The 12216-nt window shown below is 46.8% G+C and overlaps 1 pseudogene; it reads left to right on the top strand.

The window, feature by feature from the left end:
• The first annotated feature begins 3041 nt into the window (after positions 1–3041).
• On the top strand, positions 3042–9122 carry LOC103747870 (annotated as a pseudogene).
• The last annotated feature ends 3094 nt before the right edge of the window (positions 9123–12216 follow it).

Genomic DNA, 12216 nt, shown 5'->3' with positions numbered 1-12216 from the left:
TGCCCTTCTCTGGATAGTTCACACCCCCAATTCTAAAGGCCACTGCCCTCCCAGAGAGCCCCCCTGATGGGCCCCTGGTCCCATCTCATTAACTTGGTTCTCTGACAATGACATCTGGAGCGGCCTATCATTGAACCTAAATTATCTGCCCTTAAAGAGTTGGTCCAGGAACAACTTGACCTTGGACACCTTGAACCCTTTACCGGTAGACATAATACTCCCATTTTTGTGATAAAGAAAAAGTCGGGCCACTATAGACTCCTACAAGATTTATGGGCTGTTAATGACCAGATGGAAAAAATGGGCTCAACCCAGCCCGGCCTGCCTCACCCCAGTGCCCTCCCGCCCTCTCATCACATTATCATAGATATCAAGGATTGTTTTTTTCAAATTCCCTTGACTCTTCAAGATAGATGCTGTTTTGAGTTCACAGTCTGGGAGCCCAACGTTCATGAGCCGGCCCAGAGATTCCACTGGAAAGTACTGCCACAAGGCATGAAAAATAGCCCAACTATCTGTCAGCTATATGTTGCTCGGGCCATGAGACTACTTCCAACAGACATTCTTCTTGTCCATTACATGGACGATATTCTTATGACTCGTCCTGACCCTGTCTATCTGAGGAAGACTATCAAGTCTCTCCTCTATGATTTGGCTAAATTAAATCTGAGAGTCACTACTGAAAAAATCCAATTTGCCCCTCCCTATGCATTCCTGGGTCACTCCATTGCCAAAACTATTGGTCCCTTGACCTTCCATATTAGGGTTCAACTGATGTATACACTGGCTGTATTTCAACAGCTCTGTGGTACTGTTAATTGGCTTAAGCCTTTCCTTCCTATCCCTTCAGATGACATGCGTGCTTTGTTCTCTCTCCTAGAGGGCCCCAAGAGTCCCTCTCATAGGGTCTCCCTGACACCTGAGGCCAGGGTACTCCTGGATAAAGTTAGTGACCTTCTTTCCTCTGCCTCTCTCGAGAGACATGACCCAGAGACTCCTTTGCTTGCCATAATTCTTTGGACAGCCACTGGATTTCTAGGAGTCCTCTGGCAAAAGGAGCCCCTGATGTGGGTCCATCAGGCCTTTTCGGGCCTTCATAAGTTTACCTCCAAATTTGAATAGACCTTCTGCCTAGGCTTAAAGGCTTGCAGAATCTTTAATCGGGAACCTGATGTGCTTATACTCCCCTTCTCCATACGGCACTCCCAAGCACTCTGGGCGGACTCCATTAGCTTCCAAGATATGGTGACCAGGTTCCCAGGGGTCATTGATAACCATCCACCCCAAGACAAAAGGCTTGCTGTCCTTGCCTCTCTCCCTATTGAAGTCAAACCTTACTCCTTCCCCTCCTCAACCCTTATTCCGGGAGCAGCCATGGCCTTTTCAGATGCCGATAAACACAGGTATGGTGTTCTGATTCAATGCTCTGGAAGTAATGATGTGAGTCACATTATCCCCAATCCTGGCTCTTTGCTGCTGGGGGAACTGTTAGCTCTGCTTAAAGTTCTCACTGAATGTCAAAATGAACCTGTCAGTATTTTCTCAGACAGCCTGTATGCTGTCCAGGCAGGCCGTGTCCTATCCTTCTCCATAAAACGGACCTCTGATCCCTTACTTCTGACTATGCAGATGCTACAAGACTGTCTAGAACAGACGTTTCACCCCTGGTATATCTGTCACATACGATCTCATTCTAACCTCCCTGGAATTCTATCCAAAGGCAATGGAAAAACTGATCCCATGATTATGCTTGTAAATACCAGTTTATTGGAACAGGCACGCATTCTACACCAGCAGTTCCACTTAACCCCTCAAAGTATTCATAAATTACTCCCAGATTTGCCAGTGTCCCAATGCAAACACTTAGCATGGACATGCTCCATGTGTGCTCCTTTGGCCCCTATAAGCCCCCTGAATAGGGCGGTCTATTGCCCAATGCCATCTGGCAGATGGACGTCACCCATCATCCTCCCTTTGGCAATCTGTGATATGTACATGTAATAATAGACACTTGCTCCTCTCTCACGTATGCTCTAGCCCTTACTGGAGAAAGGGCCTTCCATGTTATTAAAGCAATGAAGTCGGCCATATTGGTCATGGGAGTGCCCTGGGCAGTAAAAACAGACAGTGGTCTGGCATACACATCTCAACACCTCAATGCTTTCATGGCCTCCTGGAATATTGAACATACTCATGGCATTCCCTACAATCGTCAAGGCCAAGCTATTGTTGAGAGAACTAATCAAACTCTTAAGTCTCTTCTGGCTAAGGTCACTTCCCCTGACGCCAAGCGTGATCCACACCTGGCCCTCACTGAAGCTTTATTCCACGTTAATTTCCTCATGTTTGATGAACAAGGCCTCAGCCCAACTTACAAACATTGGGCCTTCTTACCTCACAGTACACCCTTGCCCCTGTTCGCTGGAGTGACCTGATCACACTCCTATGGCAAAAACCCGCCCCTGGCTTGATCCGGGGGCGAGGATATGTTTGTGTTTTCCCGCAGGATTCCAGCCTTCCCATATGGATCCCGGCCCGCTACCTACCGGCCTGTAAAGGAAGAAGAGACCTCCCCATCAGATTTGACTACAGATGGGTGCCTTTTACGACATATCCGATGCCAACAAGCTGTCAACAAGACCACTCTCCAGGTTCTGATGGCCTTAGAGAACCCGAGGCAAGGTCCCCCTCATAAAGTGGTGCAGGCCTGGCTCACGGAGATTCATGAAGCCGTGATATAATCAGCTATCCTCTCACCCTGGTGACCTCTCCAGAGGTGTCGCCCTTCGAGGGCCGGTAGTCAATGATGGGTAAGAACTTGCTTGGCAAGTCAACCTAAGACAGGCATGGTCCATCATGCTGGGGGCCCTCTGAGGTAGGGTTAACAATGTCGAGGCAAAGAATCTTGGCTCCTACTGAGGCCACCAAAAAACAAAAAAGGGTGATATGTGGGAGGAAGTGTATGATAGCCTGACTGCGCGTGTGCCGTAGCCCACTTCCCCTTTTGCCAACCTGTATCCTGCCTCGGAGTCTGGAGACAGATGACGCTACAACATCAGATGCTACGGGCCAATGAGGAGAAGACACAATACCAGAAGAAACCACTGGGGACCAATGGGACACAGGGAGGGGGTATATAGGCACACCCTGTTTCCGCAGTAAATGAGTCTGCAGCTGCTTGCACTGCCTGCTTCTCACCTGACTCCCGGTGTCAGTGTCATGACTCCATGCCAACTCTCCCCAACCCAAGGGGTGCTCAAGGGTCCCCATAACACCACCCAACTCTCTACTGTGGAGCCTGTGTAATGTCCAACTCCCCACTCCTTCCACAATGCTAACCAGTCAGCATTGACGATACTTTGAACAGCTCAATTGATGCCATACTCTCCACTGTGGTATGCCATGCAAGCTCAGTCTCCAAAGTGGGGTATCCCACCCATGTCTGACCTCCAATAAAGTATGAAGCAGACTTGTTCTGTGTCTTACTTTCTATGAGTTTCAGGACAGGCTGCATTGACTTGATTGGATGATCTTTGTTCTGTCATTCACAGCAAGGGCTGATTGATGGGAATGTAGGAGATTCTCAGTCCAGGGGTTGGGGGAGGGATATAAGATCGTGTGGAGTCCTTGATGTCCTCTGATATGCTCGCCCTAGGATTCCCACAGGAGGGAGCCTTCTGTGACAAGGCTCCTCATCTTGCACTATGCAATGCCTGCTTGGCCATGTGCAGCTTCTGTGCCATGTTTCAGAGACATGCTGAGCTGATGGAAAGAGGCTAGAGGGGCCCTACGCTGTGCACCTATTGTCACCCAGAAGCCAGCCCTGAGCCGAATATCCCTCCTGCCTATCTTCTCAGGATGTTTCCTATAAATATTTCCCACTGTGACTACTGTTGTGGTTGTTTTCACCAACTCAATCGGCTCATTGAGGGAGGATCTGGGATTACTGGACTTTTCATCTCTGATTTATATGACAGTGCCTGGCATAACTGTCATTGTTCAGGACATTGGAAGTTGTAAAGCCTTCTTCTGAGAGGTGCTTCAGCTAGTGTTGGGACTTGGAACTCTAGCTGTGTTTCCCCAGATTAGACTGACATACATAGGATTTTCCTTGTGGAGGTTTTAAAAGCTGAGATAGAGGCTTTCTCACCTAGGCATTTAGGAGTCCGCAGATGCCCTTGAGTGACCAGTGATGGGCAGGCCTAGCTTGCTGGTGCCTAGTGCAGCAGCGTGTCAGAGGTGCTGTGGGCATTTTGTATCAATTCTCAAGCAAAAGAGCAGAATTCATTTGAGACATATTCAGTCATTTGGACCCTGGGGAAGTGGCCAGTTCACAGATCTGACCATGATCAAGCACTGCCTGTGACCTACCTAAAATGAGGAACAGATCTGGAGGAGAGGCATGCTGGTCAGTGTCCTTATGCCAGCTGTCAGCTGCTGCCTGCTGCAATTAAGAAACATAAAAGAGGGCTGGAGAGAGGGCTCAGCGGTTAAGAGCACTGGCTGCTCATGCAGAGGACCCAGGTTCAAATCCCAGCACCCACATGGTGGCTAAAATGCCTTTATTATGTGTATGAGTGTATACCTGGCATGTGTGTTAAGTGCACCCATGTCATGAAATGTCTGTTGGGTAAGAAGAGGGTGTCGGATCCCCTGGAACTGGAATTACAGATGGTCTTTGGCTGCCACGTGGGTCCTGGGATTCAAACCTGGTCCTCCGCAAGAGCAGCCAGTGCTCTTAACTGCTGAGCTAACTCTGCATCCCTGAAATTTTCTTTAAAATTTCAAATTATTGATGATTCAGAGATGGCTCAGTGGTTAAGAACACGCTGTTCTTACAGAAGAACCAGGTTCAGTTCCAGACTCTAACATAGCAGCCAACAACTGTCTGTAACTTCAGTTCCCCAGTATTCAACACCTTGTTCTGAGCCCTGTACATACATGTGGTACATTTACATACATGCAGGCAAATCACACATACACAGAAACAACTTTTGAAAATATTTCATTTTATTCTTATTTTTTGTGTATGAGTGTATTGCCTGTATGTATATAAGTGCACCTGTGTCATGCAATGCCTGTGGTGGTAAGAAGAGAGTGTCAGATCCCCTGGAACTAGACTTTCAGATGGTTGTTAGCTGCCACGTGGGTCCTGGGAGCCAGTGCTCTTAACTACTGAGCAATCTCGCCAGAACCTTAGAAACAAAATTTTAATCTCAAGTTACTTCTTGAACTTGAGCAGTTCAGGAACCTGAGGTAGCCCAAAGGGTTATGTCTGAATGCCAGAGAAGGATTTGTCACAGGCATTGCACTTTGCCAGCCCCAGTGACATGGTGTCTGATTCCCATCCTCCCAGAAAAGTATAAAGCTTGTAACTTCTCTGACTTCAGTGATAAGATGGCCTCTGCCTGTCCCTTATACTCTCCCTCACTCCATGCCTTACCCTGGAGATGTCAAACCTTTATTCAGTACTGGGATTATACCCTACAGGCCTATGAAAGGGTAACCTAATCCGTGACATATACTTTCTGTAGAGTACCAACCTTGCCCTTTGACTTGAAAACCCATTTCATTTTTAAGTCTCATTATCTGTCTTCTATTAATCATTATGTCTAGCATTCTCTCTTAAACAAGGCAAAGTCAACCACAGGCTACTTTACCACACAACTCTAGGTTTTGAACCCTCAAGGAAGGTTCTCTACTTCCAAGTCATAACACTGACATATTGGACAGTGTTCTTAGTGTTCATTCAACAGTATTTTTTCTACCACAGCTCCCAACTATGATAGAAGTCAGTGACTAAATGATAAATTCAAGCTGGGCCTGACTTTCCCAATGTAGGTACCATGGTAGGGGGTAGTTTGGAATGTTGGAGGAAACCTCACTTCATCTCCTTGCCCAGCTGAGGGGGTTCGGGCTCAGTGCTTTTCTCTCTTGCTCCATTCCTGGTGGTCTGCACTGTGGTCCTGTGATGGGCTATGTCCCAGCTCTTGCATTCAGTGTGCAGTGTATTCATGGAGGGCTTCCCATTCCAGGCACACTGAGTGCCAGGCTCCATGTCTGTCCTAACCCAGGGGATGCTGGGACTCCATATCCCATCTGACCTTCCCTGCTCATTTAGCCAGCTGCCCTACTTAATCAATGTGTCACAAAAGATCACCATAGCAATGCCATCCTGTGCTACATTTCCCCAAGTGAGCAGGGGTGGCTGCAGGGTGGGGACAGTGGCCATCCCCCTGGGCTTGGCTGGGGTGGGCTGCTGAGGGTGAGTCTGTGCTGTGTGTGCTGCAGGTAGGGAGAGAGAAGAGAAGATCCGTGTGGACATTTTGGAGAACCAGGCTATGGAGACTCACATGCAGACGAGCATGCTCTGCTGCAGCCCTGACTTTGTGAATGTACAGTGGCTGGAGCCCACAGGGGTTGAGGCAGGAGTTAAAGTCTTGTATTCATATCCACATTGGTCCCCTTTAGTATTTGAAATTACTGCTGGATTTTTTTTTAAACTCTCCTATCCAACCAACATGTTGACCTTCCTAACCCAAAGATATTATCAATAAACATTGTGTATTAGTTGCTAGCAATCTTCAGTATATTTCTGACACCCACGTCGGGACATTATTTCCTATATAGTAAATTCATGGGTTTGGGATTGTCTCCAGTTTGGACTTGACCACTGTCATGTGCCTTCCTGCCCAGGTGTTCATCATACCATCTGCCTGCTCCTGAAATGCACAGACTTAAAACAAAAAAAAATGTGCTAGAGTTTCAGAAATCTTTCCAATAATTCCCCAGAGCTGTGTGTTTGGGAGCACCAAGAACCTGGACCTTCTTGTAATAACCACTTCAGGTCAGCCAGATAATCATTGTCGATTTCCTTCTTCCTTTCACCATCAAACACAGTTCAGTACGTGCTACTCAAATATCTGTTATGTTCCATCCCCTTAGAAAGCACTTTGTCTCCTCTCTTGAGACTGTTAAGTAATTCGCTTCTCTGATTTTACTGTACATGTAGGTCCAGAACCTTCCAGGTGCCCAGGAATTCCTGTGTATGATCCATAGCACCTGTTATGGATGTCAGTGGTGACAGATTTAGGGACAATATTCCTGCCTGACCTCCTATCACCTATGAGAAATGAGGTCTGCGGCTAAGCAGGAGTCTAATCAATAAAATGGTGATGCATTGAATATAAGCCTGCACAACAAATGAGGTCCATTCCTCGGAAGGAAGCTGTTCCTCTGGACAGTCCTGACAGCTCAACTTTTCTCCTAGGGATCTTGTGTCTGAGGTTGATGACCACTGTTTCTGCCTCAGGAGAAAATGAAGCCAGAGTTCTTGCAGGGCCTCCCTGAAAAGTTGAAGCTCTTCTCTGAGTTCCTGGGGAAGCGACCATGGTTTGCAGGGAACAAGGTAAAGGGGCAAGAGTTGAGGAGGGAAGTTATCATTCTTATGAGGTTACATGATTCTACTCACCCCCGGCTTCCTACAGTTCACCTATGTGAATATATGTGTTTACAGTGTCGTCTACCAGTACTGAATGTTTGACTCCGAGTGCCTGGATACATTCTCCAACCCGAAGGACTTCATGCCTACTTTGAGGTCATGCCCTGATCTCCCTCCTCTTGGATGTCCTTCTCTTTCCCTTTTCCTCTATGCTTCCCCATTCCTGGAGGTTGAAGGAGGCATCAGGAACCTTTTGAGTCCTTGCTTTCTGCCAGGATCTGTGCTCTGTAACTGAAATTCATGGGATCGAGTTATTCATTCTTACAACATGCATAGAATTATCAGTCCTGTAGTTGATGCTAGACTCAAGAAGCCATGTGGGGCCCCTGTTGGACTTTTTTATTTTGAGCTTTTGCTGGTGGGTTTGCTGTTTGCTGCTTCCCATCCTCGTTCTCTCCTTCGTGTCTCATGTGTTCCTCTTGGGATTAAGGTCATCCTCATTTCATTCATATTTTCTGGCATTCCCCCTGGATAAGGTGTATGTCATGCCCCGCAGGTCATGTAAAACTATCCCTCCATCCTGGGAGTGAGAAATATCAAGAGCAGCAGCCTATCAGACCGTGGTGAGGTGCAGGTGGTACTAATAGGTGCCTGTCCCTCACCTACAGCTGATCATGGGCCAGCCAGAGCCCTCTGGGTTGGCATAAAGAAGACGCACTTTTTGTGTGGTTTGGATATAGTGTAACAATTATCTCAGCCTGGGAGCTTTTCTCCTTTTTGCCTCCCCTTGAGGGGAGTCCTCATCAACCCTGGTTCTGTGTCAGCCTGAGTGGCCTTGAGTTTGTGCAAGAGTTGGCCTGACTGAGAGGGGAGGTCTGGGGGTGTGGAGAAGACCTTGTACTGATTATAGATGAGTCTGCTTGTTTGGAACAGACAGCTCTGGCTCTCTATGAACTTTTAGAAATGATGCATGCCATCTGCTTAGAATGTGACCCTCAGATATCTTAGTGTCCTTTGACTTGCTCTGTTGTATCTGCCTTGGAGATTCAGTAGGCTGGGGCTCAGTGAGATTGGGGTCAGGGCTCAAGTCTAGAAATTTTGGCTTTTGGTGACTGATTAGTGCTGGCCAGTCCTTTGTTTGCTGTTCCCTCATTCCTCTACACATATTCAGATTTTGCTCAGTCACTGGGTGGGACCTAGGCTCACTTTCAAGTCACACAAGCAAATTCTCAGCCTTTCTGTTTTTCAAGACCCTTGCTTGTTTTCATTACAGAAAAGCCAGGAGCCTCACTCAGTGTGAAACAGGAGCATGTCTGTGCAGACAGGGAGACAACGCCTCCTGTGGGAGGCAGGAAGGGAGTGCACAGGGCAGAGTGGCAGCCACAGAGCCAGGCTGACCCTGCTCTTCTCCCTGCATAGAGTGTCTTAATGTCTGTGTGCCTCAGCATCCCTTCTGATCAATGGTCCCAATGGGACTGATTTTGTAGGGCAGCTGGGTGGGTTTCCTACATCTGGCTTTTAAACTCTCCTCTTGATGTTCCGGGAGTGAAGGTACAAACCTGAGCTCTTGCTTTCTCCTTTCCACTTGCAGGGCTTGAAGAAGATTTCTACCTATATGAAGACCAACTGCTTCCTCCCACTACCTGTGTATTTAAGAGAGGCCATGTGGGGTAACGAGTAGGGACCTGCAAGACCCAGACTGGCAGGAAAGATCAGTCAGTGTGCCTGTGTCCCTGGACGCTGATTGGGGCACAGCTGGCTTCCAGGAGGCCCCCTTTCCGTTTTCACATTCCCCTTTTCCTTCTATTACCTTCTCCTCTACAAAGACTCCTTTTTGCTCCCTTTCCACCTGGCCCTTCTCTACAGTCAAGCCCCTGCAAGGTTCAGCTCTCCATTGGTTCGACAAAGTCCCTTTCTTCCTTTACTTGCTTCTGTGTTGACTCTAACCAGACAGCTCTCAGCTGCACTTTGCACAGCTGACTTGACAAAGTATTCCCACTGTTGCCCAAGATCAGTACTGCCTGGAATGCAAACTTGATCTACAGAGCGGGGTGGCCAAGCCACGTCTGACTGCCAGTGAAGTCTGAAGCACACTTGTTATGTGTCTTGTCTTGTTGTCCGTGACTCTCAGGACTGGCTGCATTGACTTGGTTGAATAATCTTTGTTCTGTCATTCACAGGAAGGGCCGAGTGATGGGAATGTAGGAGACTCTCCGTCAGGGGTAGTACAAAATCATGTTCAGTTCTTGATGTCCACCGATGATGCTCACCCTGGGACTCCCACAGGAGAGCGCCTTCAGTGACAGGGTTCCTCATCCTGCAGTGTGAAGTGCCTGCTTGGCCATGTGCAGTTGTGTGCCATGCTTCAGAGATGCTGAGCCCATGGGAAGAGGCTGGACAGGCCCCAAGCTGAGCACCTATGCTCATCCAGAAGCTCAGCCTGAGCTGAGTATCCCTCCTGTCTTCTCAGGATGTTTCCTATAAATATTCCCCGCTGTTGTGGTTGTTTTTACCCAACTCAATCAGCTCAGTGAGGAAGGATCCGGGCCTGTTGGACTTTTCATCTCTGATGTGTATGTCAGTGCTTAGCATAGTGTCACTGTTCAGGACACTGGAAATTGTAAAGCCTTCCTCTGAGAGGTGCTTCCAGCTAGTGTTGGGACTTGGAACTCTGGAAATAGTTATCCTTTGAAAAAGATTAGAATGAAGCACATAAGATTTTCCTTATAGAGGCATTATAGTCTGAGCCAGAGGCTCCCTCACCTAAGCATTTAACAGGCTAAAGGTGCCCTTGAGTGACTGGTAATGAGCAGGCCTAGTTTTCTAAGCCCCGTTGCAGCAGTTTGTGGACAGATGTTGTAGGTATTTTGTATTAGCTCACTGCAAACATGCTAGACTCATTGGGACAGCACTCAATGAGCAGGTTCCTGGGATGACAGCCAGATCAAGGATTCTGGCCTTGGTCAAACATTGTACTGACCTACCTGTAACAGGGAACAGATCTAGAAGAGAGCCCTGCTGGGCAATACCCTTATGCTAACTGCCTACTGGTGCCTGCTACCGTTAAGAAACAAGCCCTCATAAGCATGATATGAGGTCATTGCAAAGTAAATGATTAAATAAAAGATAATAAAAGATAAACGTTCATTGAAGAGAAATGTTTATGAAACTGGTAAGATCAAAATTATTCAAGCCAACAATTGTTGAACATTAACTTAAAAACAAATGACTTAAATAACTATCAGGCTACAATAGAGGTCAGCAAATATTTTTCAAGAAGGTTAACCACTTCCTGGCCTCTCTTTGTGTATGTATATTTGTGTGTGTGTGTGTGTGTGTTTGTGTGCACACGCGCGTGTGTGTGAGCGTGTATAGGCCAGAAGTTGACATCAAGTATCAAGAACTGAACTCAGGTCTTCTGCAAAAACACTGAGCCATCTCTTTGGGCCCTCTACCTTACCTTTTGAGACAAGATCTCTCACTGAGCTTGAACCTCACAGATTTGGCTAAACTGGCTGGCCAGCAAGCCCCAGGGATCCTCTTGTCTTCCATCACTCCAGCAGTGGGATTAGAGGTGTGCATTGCTGAACTTGGCTTTACTTGTACTAGGGATTGAATGCAGGTCTTCCTTCTTGTGTGGCATGGTGTGATGGTTTGAATACATGTCTCCCATAGCCTCAAAGTATCTGGACATTTTGTCCCCCATTGGTGGTGCTATTTGGAAGGTTTTTAGGAGTTCTGGCCTTGCTAGAGGAAGCACGTCACTAGGGGTGGGCTTTGAGGGTATATAACCATGCCCACTTCCAGTCTAACTCTTTCTGCTTCCTGTGCCTGCTGGAGTATGTGATCACTTGGCTTTCTGCTCTGGTCACCTCTGCCACCATGCCTCCCTGTCTATTATAGACTCTAACCCTCTGAACCATCAGCCAAATAAACACTTCCTTCTATAAGTTGCCTTGGTCATAGTGTTTTCTCACAGCAAAGAAAAGTAACTAGTATGCATGGCAAGCACTTTACATGCTGGGCCCTTTCCCCCTAGCCCTTCTTGGCATCTTTTAATTCCTCTACTGGATGTCATTGTGTATAAGCAGTCATAAACCACACATAATGAATGGGTCTAGCTGTGTCCCACTGGCTGTATTTACAAAAACAGGTAGCTGCTGCAAAGAAAAAGACAAACAACTTAAACTTGGGCAAAGGACTTGAATAGGAATTTTTCTTAAGTAGATATACAAGTGTCAACAAAATGTGAAAACTTACTTGAAATCCCTAATCATGAGAGAAATGTAAGGCAAAACTACATTGAAGATCTACTTCACATACATCAGACCAGCCACTGTCAAGTAAATAATGATAGACTGGGTGATTGTCTAGAGAAACAGAAACACTTTCGCCTGGTCGGTTGGAATGTAAAATGCTATAGTTGGAAATTAGTTAGACTTTTCCTCAAAAAATAAAGAATAGAATTGCTTTATGATATACCAATTCCATTTATGGGTTTATACTCAAAATCATTAAAAGTTCACATATACACATGGACATTATGTATATATGTATGTGTGTGGCCCCATGTGACTATCAGGATGGTCAGAGCTTATGGCAGAGGCTGTTTTTCACTTTTTGGTAAACAGGAGGCAGACAGTGTGCTGGGAAGGGGCCAGGGATGATGCACCTACAGGGACTTACCTCTTTAGCTAGGCATCATCTTCTAAATTTGTGGGTGGCCTCACAAGATAGCACCACCCACTATTCAAGTGTTCAAAATATGAGTCTGT

The sequence above is a fragment of the Nannospalax galili genome, unplaced genomic scaffold (genome assembly GCF_000622305.1).
Source record: "Nannospalax galili isolate Female #2095 unplaced genomic scaffold, S.galili_v1.0 scaffold5, whole genome shotgun sequence".
Lineage (NCBI taxonomy): Eukaryota > Metazoa > Chordata > Mammalia > Rodentia > Spalacidae > Nannospalax > Nannospalax galili.
The sequence above is the reverse complement of the archived record's forward strand: the minus strand, read 5'-3'. Positions and strand labels throughout refer to the sequence as shown.